The sequence below is a fragment of the Balaenoptera physalus genome, assembly GCF_965194825.1.
Source record: "Balaenoptera physalus genome assembly, chromosome: 6".
In the NCBI taxonomy this organism is placed as follows: domain Eukaryota; kingdom Metazoa; phylum Chordata; class Mammalia; order Artiodactyla; family Balaenopteridae; genus Balaenoptera; species Balaenoptera physalus.
This window is the reverse complement of record NC_138885.1, coordinates 84,279,796-84,300,500: the sequence shown is the minus strand read 5'-3', so window position 1 is coordinate 84,300,500 and position 20,705 is coordinate 84,279,796. Positions and strand designations below refer to the sequence as shown.

At 37.0% G+C, this 20,705-nt stretch overlaps 1 long non-coding RNA gene across 2 annotated transcripts in view; it reads right to left on the bottom strand.

The window, feature by feature from the left end:
- Window positions 1-19,810, bottom strand: part of LOC309663432 — a 173,555-nt gene extending 153,745 nt beyond the window's left edge. The window contains exons 1-2 of one of the 2 annotated variants that reach the window (XR_014265268.1): window positions 13,299-19,810; window positions 11,284-11,411 (exon numbers count right to left, since the gene is read on the bottom strand). This is a non-coding gene — a long non-coding RNA (uncharacterized lncRNA). Of the gene's footprint in view, window positions 1-11,283 lie in introns of both variants that reach the window. The other variant, XR_014265267.1, reaches the window with a different exon arrangement.
- Window positions 19,811-20,705: the final 895 nt, after the last annotated feature.

The window sequence follows — 20,705 nt, the reverse complement described above, 5'->3', positions numbered from 1 at the left end:
CAGAGGTGGGCATGGACCACTAACACTGCCACTGCTACCACCAAGAATCCTGTGTGCAAGTGCAGGTCACTACTCACACTCCCCCGGGAGCCTGTGCAACACGCCACTGCCAGGGTCCTGTGATCCAGGGACAACTTCCCTGGGAGAACACATGGCACGCCTCAGGCTGGTGCAACGTCACGATGGCCTCTGCCACTGCAGGCTCACTCCACATTCCAATTATAACTACTGTACCTCTCCCTCTCCCCGGTCTGAGTGAGCAAGGGAACCCTAATCAGCTGCTGCTTTAACCCCTTCTTGTCTGGGCAGGGAACAGACACCTGAGGGTGGCCTACACACAGAGGCAGGGCCAAAACCAAAGCTGAACCCCAAGAGCTGTGCGAACAAAGAAGAGAAAAGGAAATTTCTCTGTGCAGCCTCAAGAGCAGCAGATTAAATCCCCGCCATCAGCTTGATAAACGCTGCATCCATGGAATACCTGAATACAAAATGAATGTTCCCAAAATTGAGGCGGTGGACTTTGGGAGCAACTGTAGACTTGCGGTTTGCTTTCTGCGTCTGACTGGTTTTTGGTTTTATGTTTATCTTAGTTTAGTTTTTACTGCTTGTTATCATTAGTGGATTTCTTTATTGGTTTGGTTGCGCTCTTCCTTTTTTTTTCTTTTTCCTCTTTTTGTGAGTGTGTGTGTGTATCTTTCTCTGTGTGATTTTGTCTCTTTAGGTTAGCTTTTACCATTTGTCCTAGGGTACTGTCTGTTTGGTTTTTTTTTTTTTTTTTTGCTGTTTTGTTTTGGGGTTTTTTGTTTGTTTTCTCTTTTTCATGTGTGTGTGTGTATGTTTCTCTGTGTGACTTTGTTTAGTTTTGCTTTTAACATTTGTTTTGGGATTCTATCTGTTCGGTTTTTTTTTTTTCCTCTTCCTTTTCTTCCGAGCCATGCGGCTGGCAGGGTCTTGGTGCTCCAGCCAGATGTCAGGCCTGAGCCTTTGAGGTGGGAAAGCCGAGTCCAGGACACTGGACCACCAGAGATGTCCCAGCCCCATGTAATATTAATCAGCAAGAGCTCTCCGAGAGATCTCTGTCTCAACACTAAGATCCAGCTCAACCCAATGGCCAGCAAGCTCCAGTGCTGGACGCCCCATGCCAAACAAATAGCAAGAAAGGAGCACAACCCCACCCATTAGCAGAGAGGCTGCCTAAAGTCATACTAAGTTCACAGACATCCGAAAACACACCACCAGATGCAGCCCTGCACAACAAAAGGACAAGATCCAGCCCCACCCACCAGAACACAGGCACCAGTCTCCCCCACCAGGAAGCCTACACAAGCCACTGAATCAACCTCACCCACTGGGGGAAGACACCAAAATTAACAGGAACTACAAACCTGCAGCCTGCAAAAAGGAGAAGTCAAACACAGTAAGTTAAACAAAATGAGAAGACAGAGAAATATGCAGATGAAAGAGCAAGGTAAAAACCCACCAGACCAAACAAATGAAGAGGAAATAGGCAGTCTACCTGAAAAAGAATTCAGAGTAATGATAGTAAAGATAATACAAAATCTCGGAAATAAAATGGAGAAAATACAAGAAATGTTTAACAAGGACCTAGAAGAACTAAAGAGCAAACAAACAATGGGGAACAACACAATAAATGAAATTTAAAATACTCTAGAAGGAATCAACAGCAGAATAACTGAGGCAGAAAAACTGAGAAGTGACCTGAAAGACAGAATAGTGGAAATAACTGCCACAGAGCAGAATAAAGAAAAAAGAATGAAAAGAATTGAGGACAGTCTCAGAGACTTCTGGGACAACATTAAACACACCAACATTTGAATTATAGGGGTCCCAGAAGACAAAGAGAAAAAGAAAGGGTCTGAGAAAATATATGAAGAGATTATAGTCAAAAACTTCCCTAATATGGGAAAGGAAATAGTAAATCAAGTCCAGGAAGTGCAGACAGTCCAATACAGGACAAATATAAATCTTGAGATCAATAAAATTAAAAGCTGGTTCTTTGAGAAGATAAACACAATTGATAAACCATGAGCCAAACTCATCAAGAAAAAAAGGCAGAAGACTCAAATCCACAGAATCAGAAATGAAAAAGGAGAAGTAACAACTGACACTGCAGAAATACAAAGCATCCTAAGAGACTACTACAAGCAACTATACGCCAAGAAAATGGACAACCTGGAAGAAATGGACAAATTCTTAGAAAGGTATAACCTTCCAAGACTGAACCAGGAAGAAATAGAAAATATGAACAGACCAATCACAAGCACTGAAATTGAAACTGTGATTAAAAATCTTCCAACAAACAAAAGCCCAGGACCAGACAGCTTCACAGATGAATTCTATCAAATATTTAGAGAAGAGCTAACACCTATCCTTCTCAAACTCTTCCAAAATATAGCAGAGGGAGGAACACTCCCAAACTCATTCTATGAGGCCACCATCACCCTGATACCAAAACCAAAGATATCACAAAAAAAGAAAACTACAGGCCAATATCACTGATGAACATAGGTGCAAAAGTCCTCAACAAAATACTAGCAATTAGAATCCAACAGCACATTAAAAGGATCATCCAACATGATCAAGTGGGGTTTATCCCAGGAATGCAAGGATTCTTTAATATACACAAATCAGTCAATGTGATACAGCATATTAACAAGTTGAAGGATAAAAACCATATGATAATCTCAATAGATGCATAAAAAGCTTTTGACAAAATTCAACACCCGGAGGCTTCCCTGGTGGCGCAGTGGTTGAGAATCTGCCTGCCAATGCAGGGGACATGGGTTCTAGCCCTGGTCTGGGAAGATCCCACATGCCGCAGAGCAACTGGGCCCGTGAGCCACAACTACTGAGCCTGCACGTCTGGAGCCTGTGCTCCACAACAAGAGAGGCCGCTATAGTGAGAGGCCCGCGCACCACGATGAAGAGTGGCCCCCGCTCGCCACAACTAGAGAAAGCCCTCGCACAGAAACGAAGACCCAACACAGCCAAAATTAAATAAATAATTTAAAAAAAAATTCAACACCCATTTATGATAAAAACTCTCCAGAAGTGGGCATAGAGGAAACCTACCTCAACATAATAAAGGCCATATATGACAAACCCACAGCCAACATCATTCTCAATGGTGAAAAACTGCAACCATTTCCTCTAAGATCAGGAACGACACAAGGGTGCCCACTCTCACGACTATTATTCAACACAGTTTTGGAAGTTTTAGCCACGGCAGTGAGAGAAGAAAAAGAAATAAAGGGAATCCAAATCAGAAAAGAAAAAGTAAAACTGTCACTGTTAGCAGATGACATGATACTATAGAGAATCCTAAAGATGCTACCAGAAAACTACTAGAGCTAATCAATGAATTTGGTAAAGTAGCAGGATACAAAATTAATGCACAGAAATCTCTTGCAGTCCTATACACTAATGATGAAAAATCTGAAAGAGAAATTAAGAAAACACTCCCATTTGCCACTGCAACTAAAAGAATAAAATACCTAGAAATGAACCTACTTAAGGAGACAAAAGACCTGTATGCAGAAAACTATAAGACACTGATGAAAGAAATTAAAGACGATTCACACAGATGGAGAGATATACCATGTTCTTGGACTGGAAGAATCAAGATTGTGAAAATGACTGTACTACCCAAAGCAATCTACAGGTTCAGTGCAATCCCTACCAAATTACCAATGGCATTTTTCACAGAACTAGAACAAAAATGTTCACAATTTGTATGGAAACACAGAAGACCCCAAATAGCCAAAGCAATCTTGAGAAAGAAAAACGAGCTGGAGGAATCAGGGTCCCTGACTTCAGACTACACTACAAAGCTACCGTAATCAAGAGAGTATGGTACTGGCACAAAAACAGAAATATAGATCAATGGAACAGGATAGAAAGCCCAGAGATAAACCCATGCACATATGGTCACCTTATCTTTGACAAAGGAGGCAAGTATATACAATGGAGAAAGGACAGCCTCTTCAGTAAGTGGTGCTGGGGAAACTGGACAGTTACATGTAAAAGAATGAAATTAGAACACCTCCTAACACCATACACAAAAATAAACTCAAAATGGATTAAAGACCTAAATGTAAGGCCAGACACTATAAAACTCTTAGAGGAAAACATAGGCAGAACACTCCATGACATAAATGACATAAATCACAGAAAGATCCTTTTTTGACCCAGCTCCTAGAGAAATGCAAATAAAAACAAAAATAAACAAATGGGACTTAATGAAACTTAAAAGCTTTTGCACAGCAAAGGAAACCATAAACAAGATGAAAGACACCCCTCAGAATGGGAGAAAATATTTGCAAATGAAGCAACTGACAAAAGATTAATCTCCAAAATATATAAGAGGCTCATGCAGCTCAATATCAAGAAAACAAACAACCCAATCCAAAAATGGGCAGAAGACCTAAATAGACATTTCTCCAAAGAAGATATACAGCTGGACAACAAACACATGAAAGGATGCTCAACATCACTAAACATTAGAGAAATGCAAATCAAAACTACAATGAGGTATCACCTCACACCAGTCAGAATGGCCATCATCAAAAAATCTACAAACTATAAATGCTGGAGAGGGTGTGGAGAAAAGGGAACCCTCTTGCACTGTTGGTGGGAATGTAATTGATACAGCCACTACGCAGAACAGTATGGAGGCTCCTTAAAAAACTAAAGATAGAACTACCATATGACCCAGCAATCCCACTACTGGGCATATACCCTGAGAAAACTATAATTCAAAAGAGTCATGTACCACAATGTTCACTACAGCACTATTTACAATAGCTAGGACATGGAAACAACCTAAGTGTCCATTGACAGATGAATGGATAAAGAAGATGTGGCACATATATACAATGGAATATTACTCAGCCATAAAAAGAAACGAAATTGAGTTATTTGTAGTGAGGGGGATGGACCTAGAGTCTGTCATACACAGTGAAGTAAGTCAGAAAGAGAAAAAATAAATACCGTATCCTAACACATATATATGGAATCTAAAAAAAAAAGGGTTCTGATGAACCTAGGGGCAGGACAGGAATAAAGACGCAGACACAGAGAATGGACTTGAGGATACGGTGCGGTGGGGGGAAGGGGAAGCTGGGACGAAGTGAGAGAATGGCATGGACATATATACACTCCCAAATGTAAAATAGATAGTTAGTGGGAAGCAGCCACATAGCACAGGGAGATCAGCTCGGTGCTTTGTGGCCACCTAGGGCGTGGGATAGGGAGGGCGGGAAGGAGGCGCAAGAGGGACGGAATATGGGGATAAACGTGTACATACAGCTGATTCACTTTGTTATACAGCAGAAACTAACACCACATTGTAAAGCAACTATACTCAGATAACGATGTAAAAAAAAGAAAAAAAGTACTCAGGATCAACACTGGAAAGCATGTCTTCATACTGGAAGAATTACTGAGACAAGGTTGGATTCCTCAGAAATGACCCTTTCCAGTTCCATGTCCATGAAGCTAATGCTGTAAATGCAGAAACATTTTTGAACATATTTGAAATTATGTCTTCTTTAACTGAACAACTATTACCATTTACAAATTCATGGATAAAGAAGATCTATATATATATGCATACACTTCACATACTGTTATATGTATTTCTTTCATATCATTTTTAATGATTCCCAATTATTCAATCATATAGTGTATCTTAATCTACTTGATTTCCCTTTATAGAAAAAACTAGGCCCTTTATTTTCACCAGTATAAACTATGTACCACTGAAGAATCCTGTGATTACTGTAAGTAGATCTTCAGCTAAAGGGTATATGAACTAAAAAGGCTTTTGGTAGGTATTTTCAAGTTATTCTCCAGAAATATTATACCACTCTATATCCTCACCAACTGTGAGCAGGGATACCTGTTTCCTTACACACACAGAATGATGTAGTCAGAAAGAAAAGCCATTAAGTCAGTAGGCACAATATAAAAAATAATGATACAATTTAGATGTAACTGTAATGAGTCAAGTATATAACACTAATATCATGCTAAAATTTTATGAAAGGGAAAACTAACATTAAACATGAAATACAATAAAAGTTAAAAAAATTCTGAAATAGAAATGAGAATTAGACTTGGTAATTATAGTGCAATGTTGTCAGAATTTAGCTTTAGTTGAAGGTATTTTCATATCAATGTAGCATACTGATGATAATGGCGTCTTAAATTTAATTACAAAATTATATTTATGATCTACAAGCACAAGGACACCAAGAATCTAGACCAATGATGAGCCTTTTAGGAAGCTTCAGGGCAATTTTGTTTAAATCTTATTTCATAAAGGTCTGAATATAATGGATAATAAAAAAATATGTCCATGAAGTAGTTAACCTAACCTCACTAGACCTTGGTTTCCTCATACCATCAATGAGAATAATATTATATCTCACATAATAATATAAGTACATTGAGTGAGATAATGTGTACATATCTTTAGCAGTGTCTGGCCCATGAAAATAGCTAATATTTATTAAATTATATTTCATGCATTTTTATAACTCTCTACATGAACACACTGATTCTCACACACACAAAAAAAATGTTTTGGAATTGGTATTATGATCATCCACATTTTATAGATGAGAAAGCCAAAGCAAAGGAGATTAATCAGTGAGATCACACAGCAAAGAAGTGGTACTGCCTAAGTGGACTAGCCAGACTAATTTTAGAGTTTTGACGTCAAATCTCTATTCTTTACTGCCTCTTGTAGTAACCACTGGACATACACTTTCCTGTAACAAATATTAACTCTGTAAACTGCAATTTTCATAATGTTATATAAATTTAATCATATATGTATTATCATTTTGATTATCTCATATTTCATATTTTAGCAAGCTGCAAATGAAACTTAATTTGAATTAATTTTCTCTTTGAAAATGCTTGAAACAAAATTTTTCAACTCACAGTAGCTTTGGAAGAAAAAGCCTCCTATGAGTTTCACAAAGAATTAATTCTAATTGTTTAGTTGAATATTCTTAGCAGCAAGATAGTATCTTTATCTTCGAGCATTTCAATAACATCACAAAGCCTGATTCTTAACAGGTGAATGTTCTCTAAATAATTTGAATGGGACAAAGTATGCCCTTGTATAATTTCATGCTGGTTCCAATGTGAACACACATTTTAAGATAGGTGTTATCAGCTAAAATTTTAAAGAGTCTTCAGGATAGTCTGGACAGAACTCACCACAGGGCAATGTGCTATGTGGTGATGAAATAGGCCCACACTCTGAGGAACCCAGGATTTGGAACTTAAGTGATTTAGATGAAACACCGTATCCTACTTCAGTTTTCCTGCTTAGTAATAATGGTGAAATAATTCACCATAGTAGGATTTTTCTTTTAATCAGATTTCCAAATTCATTTGTAAATAATTTTACTTGTATGAAAGACAGGTGTTCAATAGTGATATTATAATTCCTAATAAATAAGCAGCCTATTTTCATCCATCACATTTATCACTGCTTCAGAGAGGGCACCATATACTTCCATTTACACTCTGCTAATAGCATGCAGTTGAGCCTGTCGAGTAAAGAGGTTTACTGTGGAATTTGAGGACCAGAGCTCATATTCTGCTTATGTCCATCTGGCTCAAAGACACTAGGCAAATTGACCTCTCTAAACTTGAGCTACATCATCTGTAAAATGACTTAATATGAGTATCCACCCATGTGAATATTATCAGGATTAAATGATATAACATATGTAAGTAACTTGGTCTAGTGCGTGATTTAAAATGTGTCAAAGTGTAGCTGTCATTAATTTTAGTAATAATGCCTCATTTAATACAGCCAATCAGAATTAGTTATATTTTAATTTAGCATTGTCTATGATCAAAGACATATTTTAAAAATCATAATTTTATTTACCCTTCAAAATTAATCGTACCCTCATAAAATACACTCATCCATGCACACAAATGCTTATTTCATCACCTTAGTAAAGTGTGATTTATTTTTTTTCTAGTTTCTATATAAGTTGATACTTCTTTTGAAGAAATTAATTCTACAAATTTGTGAAGCAAATTTCTGAATGTATTAATTCTAGAAACGTCACTGTTAATTAGGTCGTATTGACATTCTCTATTTGTATTCCTTGGAGAGGAGAGAGGTTTCTTCAATGTTTTGTGCTGTCTGCACCCATTTTAGGCAGATGAAAAATAGAAAAGAAAATGTCCCAGGCCAAAGGAACAGTATAACCAGGTGATCTGGGATAAACTAAAACACACAGGAGTCATTCAAAGAAGTTTATTACAACTGGAGCTTAGATTTCATGAGAGAGAAGAATGAGCAGTGGGGCTGGACATAAAGGCCAGGTGTTAGAAGCCAAGTTGAACTATTTTGATTTTACAGAAGTCACTGAAAGATTTTAAACTAGAAATTAATATAATTAGATCTCCCTTTTGAGATTTTTCTCTGGTTCAAGAATAGATGAGAGGAGAATAGTAGAAGCAAAGAATGAAAATGGTCCAGTTTGGGAGTCAAGAATAAGACAGTAATTGATTGCAAGTGAAGGCTGGTCACTCTCAAGTTTCTGCTTTTGGTAATTCGTAGTAAAATTTACTGGAATAGGGATCACTTGAAGAGAGAATGGTTTAGGGAAACAAAAATGAGTTCAATTTGGGACACATTGAACTTAAGATCCCTGTGAGTGTTTATTAAGACAGGCTAATCTACGTTGAAGAAATAAGCAAAGCCTGAAATATCAGTAGCTTAACCCATAAACTTTGTCAACAACTGTAAACGGTCTGAGATTTTACCCTATTTTCAAACTAACCAGTTAGGATGCCACAGTGGCATAGATGGACAAGGATTTCTGTGTTAGAGACAAAGGACATTAGTACTCATGGCACAGCAGGCCTCAGAAGCTTCAGGTTCACTTGGGTTCTCTTTGCTCTACAAGCCCCATGGGGGCATGGATGGATGCAATGCACAAAGTGGGTTCATGTCAAAGCTAAGGAGCCCCAAGTTTAGGAAAGCTCTCATCTTTTAAAGAAGACCACCAACCCCAGCTAACTCTCTCTGCAGAGGCAGATACTATCTTTACCTTTCTGGTCAGTAAATACATCTACCTTCTGCCCAGGGGGAGATCCAGTTTCCATGGCTGTTTGCTAAACAAACATCCTTGAAACCACAGAACAGAACAAAAGCTTGTCACAAGACTCATGGCAATATCACAGAGAATTTTTCCCCAATAAAAATTTATTTTTCCTTCATACAAAGTGTGGTATTTGTACATCACCTCTTTTGAGTGGTGATTAGTGTATCTAGGCTACTTCCTCCTTGTTGCTATGACATCCTTAAGTAAAAGAAACTAAAGAAAGTTTTTTGATGCCCATACCAAAGAATAATGGAAAATATGGATTGGATGAAAATATGGATGATGTTTTATTCATATTCTTTGTTGGTTCATGATAGGTAGTTTTAAGTGGGAGGAAGCAATCATATTTGCTTGCTCATCTTAGAATCAGAGATATCAAAAAAAGCACAAGGTAAAAAGTTTAAATTGTGACAATTGTGACAATTTTCTAGACACAGACCTCTGGGGAAAGGTGGGGAATTCCCTTATGCCAAAATTCTCCCAAAGTGAAAGGGAATTTATCAAGAGATGGGAGGCCATGAAGTTTCTGAAACAATGATGCCTAGTGATATAGAGCTCAAAGTGAGGTTGTGTCAGTTTAATGTCTTTAGACCGGGTCCCTTAGCAACTTATCCCAAATTGGTTGTACAGCAACTGCATAAAGGGAGACTATTTCTTTCCTATCTCGGTTGCAGGAGTAGTGAAGTAGCAATGACTCACTGGCCCTTAGAGGTGAGTGAAAGAAGTTTGACCATGTGTATTGAAGCCACTACTGAGTGAAGCAGACAAACTGGAGTTTCAGATACAGGTTACTAACTGCTGCTGAGAGAGTCTTATGAAACTAGGACCCACTCAATCTAGGGGTTTTGGCGTAGCTTGGATCATGAGTCTAGGATCTGGAGTCAAAGTACTTCAAGTTGTTTCCAAGGCTTAATTACCTCACAAGTCTATCTCACAAGGATATAATCATATCCACTTAATTAAGCAGAATGAGCAGAGTTAGAGTCTTCTTTTAATTCCACTTTATTTGTAAGTACTTAAATTGCTGATGTGCACAAGTCTAGAGTAAACAGTTATGGATGAGTTTTTAAATAATTCTGTTTGTAATAAGTTGCCCAAAATAACACAAAAACAAAAACAATCAAAAAGAATATTCTTAACCCTACAAGTCTCAGTCCATAAACTAATTTACATCCTGTAACTATTTTTTCACCTCTTCTTATACAAAAATGTCAAAGCAGTAAAAATGCCGTCAATAGGATTAATGCTAAATGACATTCAGATATATAAAAACTGACATTTGAACCCAATTTCATTTCCTTATCATTATTATTTATTTATGTTTGATATTCTAACCACTTCAAAATAATTTGAGGAAGATTTTTAAACTACCCATTCGATAAAACTGAATATCAAAACATAAAATTAGGAATATCTATATGAAAGCAAAAGAAAATATTTATGTGGTATGTTACCTGAGTTAACTACTTTAATAAAGCACCAATTTAAGATTTCTCAAAACTGAAGCAAATATAAAATATGTAGAATATTCAATATATACTAAGATATATAGAATATACAGAAATACTTATTCTATATACCCTAATTTTTTTTTTGTAATGCCAGCTCCTCAAATTCTAGGAATGTAACAACCATTCATTTACACGGGCTCAAAATCTGACATCAACTGTTTTTTATTTATCTTATTTTTATTTTATTTTTTAAAATATTTATTTATTTATTTATTTGGCTGCACTGGGTCTCAGTTGCAGCACACGGGATCTTTAGTTGCGTCATGCAAACTATCAGTTGTGGCATGTGGGATCTAGTTCCCGGACCAGGGATTGAACCTGGGCCCCCTGCACTGGGAGCACAGAGTCTTAGCCACTGGACCACCAGGGAAGTCCCAACATCAACTCTTTTTTAAATAAAATTTTTATTTTAGAGTAGTTTTAGATTTACAAAAATTACTGCAAAGACAGTACAGAGACTGACTCCTCATATACCTGGCGCCTAGAATCCCAAGTACTATATCTTAAATTTATTACCACTAATGAACCAATATTGATGTATACTTATTGTATTAGTTAGGCTTCTCCATAGAAAACATAAAGAGATTTATTATAAGGTATCAACTCACGCAATTATGGAGTCTGAGAAGTTCCAAGATCTGTAGTAGGAAAGCTGGAGACTCAGGAAAGCAAATGTGTAGTTCCAGTCCAAGTCTGAAGACAATGGTATAATTTCTAGTCCCAAAGCCAGCAGTCCCTAGAACGAAGACAAATAGATGTTTCAGTCTGAGTCCGAAGGCTTGAAAAGACCAAGATCACAGCTCAAACAATCAGTCAGGAGGAGTTCCCTCTTACTCAGCCTTTGTTCTATTCCGGTTTTCAACTGGAATGAGGCTAATCCACTTTAGGGACAACAATCTGCTTTACTCAGTCTACAGATTCCAATGTTAATCTCATCCATAAACTACCTCATAGACACAATCAGAATAATGTTTGACCAAATGGGCACCCCATGGCCTAGTCAAATAAACACATAAAATTAATCATTATACTTTTTAACTAAAGTCCATATGTTATTCAGATTTCCTTAGTTTTCGCCTAATGTTCTACGATCCAGGATCCCACTCAGGATACCACATTACACTTAGTTTTCATATCTCCTCTTGCCTGTCAGAGTTTCATAGACTTTCCATATTTGGATGACAATTTTGAGGGATATTGGTCAGGTATTTTGTTGTCTATCTCTTGATAGGAATTTGATGTTTTTCTTATGATTATACTGGGGTGATGGGTTTGGAGAAGGAAAGCCACAGAGCCCTCTTATAGTGCATATTTTATCAACATGACTTATAAAGATTGATGTTGACCTTGATCACCTGGCTAAGGTAGTGTCTGTCAAATTTCTTCACTGTGAAGTTACTTCCCCTTCCTTCTTTTTATAGATACTATTTGGAAGGAAGTCACTAGGCACTGCCTAGACTTAAAAAGCATCTACATAAATTATTTGGAATTCTCCTGCAAGGAAGTTTTTCTATTCTTCCATTCTTCTCGTTTATTTATTTAATCATTTATTTGAATATGGACTTATATTTATTTTATACTCTAGTTTATAATCAAATACTATTTTATTTATTTTGTTGCTCAGATGTGTCCATCTTTGGCCATTGGAAGCTCTTTCAGTCAGCTCCTGTGTCCCTCTGACATACTTCCATCATTGTGTTGTTTTCTGAGCACTTCCTTACATGTTCTCACTAAGGTGCTCTGGCCTCATAGTATTTATTTCCTACACCTGTCCTAGAATCCGCCATTTCTCAAAAAGCCTGGTTCCTTTTACTGGAGACTAGCATAAGAAACCAGTATCTGAGAGTTGGTGTACTCACCACTAAAGTGTTGCTGCTTCTGGGCCCTCTTTGTGGAAGGAACAAGGAAGTACATGTGCAAATAGTAACCCATGTATATAAACATATCTATAATTATTTCTATATGTAACCATCTGTATCTATCTTACCTTAAATGAGTTCATACTGATATCTCCAATTAAAATCCATTACCACATAGATTATTCTAACTTCCTTTTCTTGTTTCTCTGTAAACTCCCACTCCAACACTGAGAAACCCGGCTCCCAGCATCTGCCATCCATGTACTTAATTGTTCAGTTCCAGTGTATATGTATAGCAGTATCAGAAATAACCTGTACCCCAGGGAAAATAACTGTCAACTAAAGTACAGGGCCTATGCACAGTTGATATGCTTTTAGTTTTACAGACTCCACTCAATGCCTCTTTTTCTTTGGTTTTGCAGTTTGAATATGATATGCCTATGTCTGCTTTTCTGGTTTGTTTTACCACTGCTGTTTCAGTTGTGTTATCATTTTACGATTCATCATGTTTCCTTTTCACAGCATGAGCGTGGCCCATGGGCTGGATTCTAGTCTGAGTGGGCAGACTGTGAGCTTGCTGAACAAAGCAGGCAGGGCTCGGCCGGTGCCCTCTATAGGTAAATTCTGCTGCTTCCAGTGTGTAATGAGTGAGAGGTAAATGAAGGAACTGATACAGGGGCTGCAAGAGGACGGGTCTCTATGAGGCACGTAGGGACCACAGAGAAAGGCAGAAATGGGCCCCAGTCTCAGCTGACCATACTTACAAGACAAAGCCCCACCACGCGGGATCACGAAAGCCGGGGTTCCTCCTCAGACGAGAGGCCACGCGTCCCCCGCAGCAGGGCCATATGAGGTCTGGCTCTCCTGAGTTTTCTCGCCATCACGTCTCCTCAGGGGAGCAGCGCGGGGTCCCGCTAGCCCCAGGCTGAAGGCCAGGCCTGAAGGCCACGGACTGGGAGGGGGCCAATGTGGCGGGTGCGTGCCCACAGGCGCCGCGCGACTCTCGTCTTCCAGAGTGCTTTAGCCCGTCCTGGTGTCTAGGCCGGGTAGGTACAGACCAGTTCACCGGTTGGGGTCCTGGGAATCACACCGCCTCCGCCAAATTCCAAGCCAGTTCCCAAACAAACGCGCCTCTTCGCCTAAAACCAGATCTCGCGAGATCTCCTGAGTGCTGCCGGCCTTAGCCAGGCCCCTTGCGGAAGAGAGAATTCTGGGAACCCTGATTGTCGAAGTGGTCCCCAGCTGCTTACAGCAGGGAGGGCGTGTGGAATCTGATTCCCACGACCTTTCCGGGTACTGAGAAAGTATTTTGTACTGGGCTAATAAAGCTATATGTTGAAAGCTATATGTTTTCTATATGCTGAAAAATACCTTAAAGGGCATTCTATTATAACATATCCATGGGTTATTTTCTTCACAGAAAAGAAAACAAAACTATGTCTTAGTACTAAACTCATTTTTTATACTATACTTTAGGATTTTTTTCTTGCTGGAACATATAACTGTTCTTGCTTTTGGCAGTGCAGTGCAAATGCAGGGACACTTTACATATAGTGTGAAAGCAGGTGCTAATGCCTTCACAATGGTTCATCAACCGTCTGGAACCCTCAAAGATGTATTGCTCTAGATACTTTATTGAATAAAGTTTATTAAACCTGGTAAACTTGCCTGTCTCCAGAGCGCTTTTATAAGATGCTTGAAAAATTATTTGATTGCATTTAAAACTGTATTTGAAGAAAAAAGAAAAACAAGCTAGCAAGAAATGAAAATGAATCAAACTCCTTTGAAGGCAAGTTGGAAATAGAAGCGGCATAATAAAAAAACTTAAGCCTCCATTGACCAAAAGTATTAAAAGAACACTTGCAGGTCAGGAAATACGTTATTTTTTTATTGCGATGGTTTGAGGAGTTTTTAATGATTACTAACTGAATCAAAGACATAACAATCAGCAAATCAAGCCACCTGCAATAGACAAAGTTCCCATAACCCATAAGTGAAAGATTTATTTACACACGCGCACACAAGCACATACACACAATGGTTTAGAAATTATAACCAATAGAAAGAGAGAAACATCTTATCAGATTAGATAATTAATTCTTTGGGGTCCATTTAGAAATATGATCAAATGTGCAAAAAAGAAAAATAAGCAAAATTTATTTGATTGAATTTTATCTTCAACATGAAGCAGATGTTGGATATTTTCTGCCTTTTTTCTTTACTTTTTTTTTTTTTTTTTCTGTGACAAATGAGTGAGAATAGCTCTTGAGGGAAATCCATTTCCAAAATGCATTTATTAGGGCTTTACTCAAGTGCAAGGAAAGAAGATGAAGTGACAAGTCAATTTTAATATAATATGGGTTTGAAAGAATTTTTTTCCACCTAGAGTAATTATGAGACTAATTTACCAAGGCTCAATCTATTACGAGGCCTAGAAAACTCCTGATTACATATTAAAATAAAAGAACACTATTTTTAGGAGCACAACATTTGAAGGCTTAATTTTGAGTTGAGGAACTTGATATTCATGCTCAAAGGCAAAATCTGATGTTTACTGAGAGGGAGAAACAGAAAAAACACATTCACTCATAAATGTGGTTCAGCAAAAAACTGCTTCAAATTTTCTATTTTCAACAAAAACCAGCTGCATTGCATTTAGAAACTTGTTTAATCCTATCAGCCTTTTCCCTACATATGTAAAATGGGATTATTAATGTTTAGCTGTTACAGTTGATATGACGAGTAAATAAAGTAAGTGCAGAGCCTTGGCATCTATCTAAAAATAGGTACTCATTAAACACCATTCCTCTCCTACTCCTTTTGGGAACTTAAAAGAGTTAATGACAAGATTTTTGTCCACTTCAGCCACTCACAAATATGGCCATAACCCATTTTCAAACAAAATATCTCTACTATGATTCTCAAGGCTGTAACATCCTCTGTGAACACAAAATTCTGTCCTTTCTGTTTCTTTTATTGCCATTGAAATTATTCTCTTTCTTGTGTTGTTTTAATCATACTTTGCAAAACAATATTAAACATCAATTAGTGTCAGGCACTGGGCAGGCACTGGCAAAAATAAAATTAAAAGAACTCAGTGCCTGAATTAGTTTATCTCACAATGCATTTAAACATAAGCAAATTAAATACCTTAAAAGAGAATATAACATAAAAAGGTGTGCAATTTTATTTTTATCTCCCCACTTTTATACCCACAGATACACCTGGTAATACACACATCAATTTTTTGGAACCTCAAATATTTCATGTCCTGCCTTCCAAAACATCCATTCTTCGGTCTCATTGAAGCATCTTGTTTCCTCACCTCTCTTCATTTTTCTAGTCATGAAATTCACCTCATGTAAGTTTATTCCTTACTGCCATGCACTTTGATGATACTCTGACTAGAAACTTCAATCCCCTCATCCTACTGGACAAGCCTTGTAGTTCAAGATGGTAATATTTATACAACGTTGTGGATGGATTTAATTTACTTCCCAGGAGTTATATGGTCATTTTTAAAAATAAATATTTATTTAACATTTACTATAAGTAGAACTTACTACAGATATTGGGGATGCGAAGATAATGCAGGTTGTTTTATTAGTTACCTTGTACTTATTTAAGCTGTCAACAATTAAGTTTTTTCAGTTTTAAAGTGGAACTATTAATACTTACATTGCTTGGCTTCCATGAAGATTAAAGCATCTTCATCTTCCATGAAGATGTAAAACACCTGACATATAGTCGGATTTGATATTTATATTATTCCTGTTGTTATTAATACTAATCTAAGTATTTCAATCATGGTGGCAGCACAATCGTCCTGATATACATTTACTAATGGGAAAGCACAGTAAGGCCAAGTTTACCCTTTATTTTAAATGTTTGCTGTACACCTGCTCATCTTCTTTTCTTAGCTATCAGTAAATCATTACAGATATGACCACATATAGTATAATTATCTAACACTTTAACATTATTGTACATTTTTCAGAAGAATAATTTCTAGGAAGAGAATGTAAAGTTGCAGGAATACTAATGGTCTATAAGTTTGGCATTTCTCCCAGAAGTGCTACAGATAAACACCTGAACACTTTCTCCTTCAGAACCAGTAGGTTTAAATAGAATTCTGTTTAGGTTTTTGAATTGTGACATATGTTAATCCCAATGAGAGTCTCTGCATGAAAAGAATGTTAGCAGAATTTTAACATGGTATTATCAGGATAACTTGCCACTTTGCAGTAAATATGCTATAAATATGCTGACCTTTGGGAGTTTAAACCTATAAGAAAGGATTCAACAAACTATAGTTTGATGACCTGAGACCAACCATTATTCATTAAGGGGTCAATAACGCCTCACATATTTTCATAATTCATATTCAAATATAATATTATATATTATTATACAATAAAATTTATATTAAAATATTTTAATTTACCATAACTTTATTTGCAAGTGGTATCAAATTTAAAAATTTATTGACAAATTAATGTGGTTTAAAATGTATTTGAAATTAAAATTTCGACTAATGACCAGTAAGTAAATTAAAGTTTTCTGTATCCCTATCAGGCGTTCACAATTAATTTTGATATTTGTTAAATACATTTTAAATATAATGAAACTTTATCTGTTCAGGTTTCTCTATTTAACAGTCATACCAATACTTTAATGTACAGAACCAGAATCAACAAGAAAGTCTAAAAATCTGTCCCTGTCTCAATGGGTAGCATAGAGGTGGCTTAGGCTCAGTGCTTCAGTCCTCAAATTATGGTTCTCCTTTCATAGAAAAGGGGGAGAAAAAGAAGTAGGGAGAGATAAGCAAGAAGGAAGAAAGGGAGTGAGAGAGAAAGTGGAGGAAGGAGAAAAGGAAGACAATAGTTGAGAGAAAACCTGGTCAGCTACTTAGAACGCATTCCCTTTGCCTAGCCACAGTGTTAAATAGGGAAACAGACAAAATTTCAAACATTGGTCTATTAAAAACTAAAGATGACCTGTCATATTCAAGACACTGTGTATGGTGTTACTGCTATTTTTTTCCTTCCTTAATAGGAAAGCTCCTGATTTAAGTTGTCATTGAGGAGAACTGGCTACTGAGTGTGTGTATGGTACCTCCTCCCTCTCTCAGGTACATCAGATGTCAGAGTGTCAGATGTCAGATACTTTATAGGTATAGTCCCAGCCAGACCAATGGTGTTAATTTAAATGATATCCTGAGATCCCTTCAAGATCACTATTATAACTCCTCTAAAAATATAAAATAGCAAAAAATTACTTTTTATAACTTGGTGGCTTTCATATTATCAGGGCTGTGAGAGATTAACATACAGAGGAGAGAAACAAGGATGTATGTGTTAATTCAAATAATTTTAAGTATAAGTTTTAAATAGTTCCTCTTTGTTAAGTAGATTACCCTTCACAGCATGTGAAGACAGGCATCACTGACTGGTGTTACCAATATGGGTAGTAGATAACTCATTCTTGAGCTTTTGATACTGCTCAGTTAAAATATCTTTTGAATTAGATATCTGAGGAAGGAAGAAGATTATCATGAGTTGGAAATAGAAGAAGACACTATTACAAAATGTAACATTTAACCTTACAACAGCCTTAGGAATTAGCTATACATATTGTGTCACTTAAAAATAAGGAAACTGAAGCAGAAAACATTTAGAGAGTAACTTCATTCTAATGACTATGGAGACACCATGGATAAAAAATTCTTTTGAAAAACATAACCAGATGAAGGAAAATATCTTAAGTTTGATTGTATATTATGATGATGATGACTTACAGATCCTTGCTCTGATATTTTTATGAGGAGAAATAGACCCTCCAGATTATTCAGCTTTTATCTATAAAGAAATAGCCCTTGTGATAAATACAGTGCAGATAAAATGTATCTATAAGGGCAATTGAACTTGTTTACTGAAAATATTTTTTAACAAAATTGAATTTATTCACCTAAGTCATAAAATGAATTCACTGACTTGAGTTGTAGAGAACAAAAGTTTTCTCTAAACTGGAGCCATGATACAAGGTAAAGTATATATACCTACCCATACGTACATAGATATATTCATGGAATATATTCACACAGTTGTTTACATATATGTTCCAAATACCCCACTCTACCCCAAATACCTCATTCAAAGCACCACTCTTTATTTTAGTTTCTAAGTAGTAAATTACTTGAGCCAAATCCTATGCTGCTCATTTAGACAGGGATGAATATACTACTGGTAAAAATGGCCCTGCTCTAACCTGTGCACCGACCTCACTGGGGCATCCAGAGATTTGTGTGTGTTCCCAGAAAAATGAATCCTCCCTTTGCCTCAAGCTGGACCCTTGCAGACTGAAGGAATGAACACCAGGAAGGCCATTGTTGTATACTGTGCCACCCCAAACTCCCTGTCCAACCACTCCAAAGTATTTATGAAAAATTTTGATGCAGAATGTACTAGATGAAAGAAAAGAATATGAGTAGCAAAATCACAGAAGGGAAAATAAAACATGTTAATTGTTCATACATGAGCAACATGTTTCTTAACATTTATTTTAATTTTCTTCACTGATTATTCTCCTTAACCTTTGTAATTTAGTTTCCTTTTTCAGTATGCTACCCAAAATGTTGTACTGAAGGTCACTGAAGACGTTTTGAATTCTAAATCTAACCTTTCCCTAGGTCTCTTGAACTTTCTGAAGTTTTTAACCTTATGACTGTACCTCCATAACTTTTCCTCTCTGGACATTTGTTGCATAGGATTATCCTACTCCTAATGAATTGTCCTTTTGTTTCTCTAGTCTTTCACTCAGGAATCTGATTGATTTTTATGAATTTTACCAACCTCTGTCTATACTAATTTATTCCATACCGTTACCTCCAGACCTAAATTCTCTCCAAAAGGTCAGTCACAAATTGCAAATTCCAATTGGCTTCTGGTGTCAATATGTAAATGTGCTAGCATCATTTCACTCTTAATAAATGAAAAAAAAGAAGACAAAAGTAATTCTATGCATAGTTTGAGTGTGTGTGTGTGTGTGTGTGTGTGTGTGTGTGTGCGTATGTAGTATAAATAGCTGCTGAATTTAGGTTAAGGGTATATTGAAGTTCCTTGTACCATTCTTGCAATTTGCCTGTGAGTTTGAAATTATATCAGTTTAAAAATTTACCAAAACAAAAAAATATCAGTTGAATCTGTACTTCTTTCTCTCACACATCTGTAAAAAATTTTCCATATTGCTCATAATCTGGATTTGAGAGTTATGAGCCAAGAGTCAAACATTAGATTATTTGTTTCAAATCATGGTTGTTCCGTTTACAACTAATATGACCTTTGCTTATGTACTAAAGCTCTCTAAATTGTATCGTTTCTGTAAAATAAGGGCAATACTGGTATTTATTTTATAGGATTATTGTGAATATTAAGGGAGGTAACCCACATAAAATGGTTAGCTTATCATAAGAACATAAGCATCAGTTTATACAGTTATTAATATTGTTATTTTCCCCTGTACCTTCTAATCAGCTCACACATTTAGGAATCCTACCTCTGCAATACCATTATTCCTTTCCTCAATCTATTCACGTTATATGTTTTTTACGCGTGAGCATTATTGCAAAGATTGTTATTACTCCCTGCCTCCAAACCATGTTATTTATAGCTGCTGGATTAATAGGCCTATACTACACTTCAAATTGTGTATTTTTGGGACTTCCCTGGTGGCTCAGTGGTTAAGAATCTGCCTGCCAACGCAGGGGACATGGGTTCGAGCCCTGGTCCAGGAAGATCCCACATGCCTCGGAGCAACTAATCCAGTGAGCCACAACTACTGAGCCTGCGTATCACAACTACTGAAGCCCGTGCACCTAGACCCCGTGCTCCTCAACAAGAGAAGCCACCGCAATGAGAAGCCCGTGCACCTCAACGAAGAGTAGCCCCCACTGGCCGCAACTACAGAAAGCTCGCGCGTAGAAACAAAGACCCAATGCAGCCAAAAATAAATAAATAAATAAAATTTAAAAATTGTGTGTTTTCCTTTGCTGATGAGCCTTTATTATTTCCCCATTGCCTCCCAAGTAATTCAAGGGCCTCAGCTTGACACTTGAAGCCTTCCAGAATATGGCCTCAATATACTTTATACTATTATTATCTCCCCTTATTCTC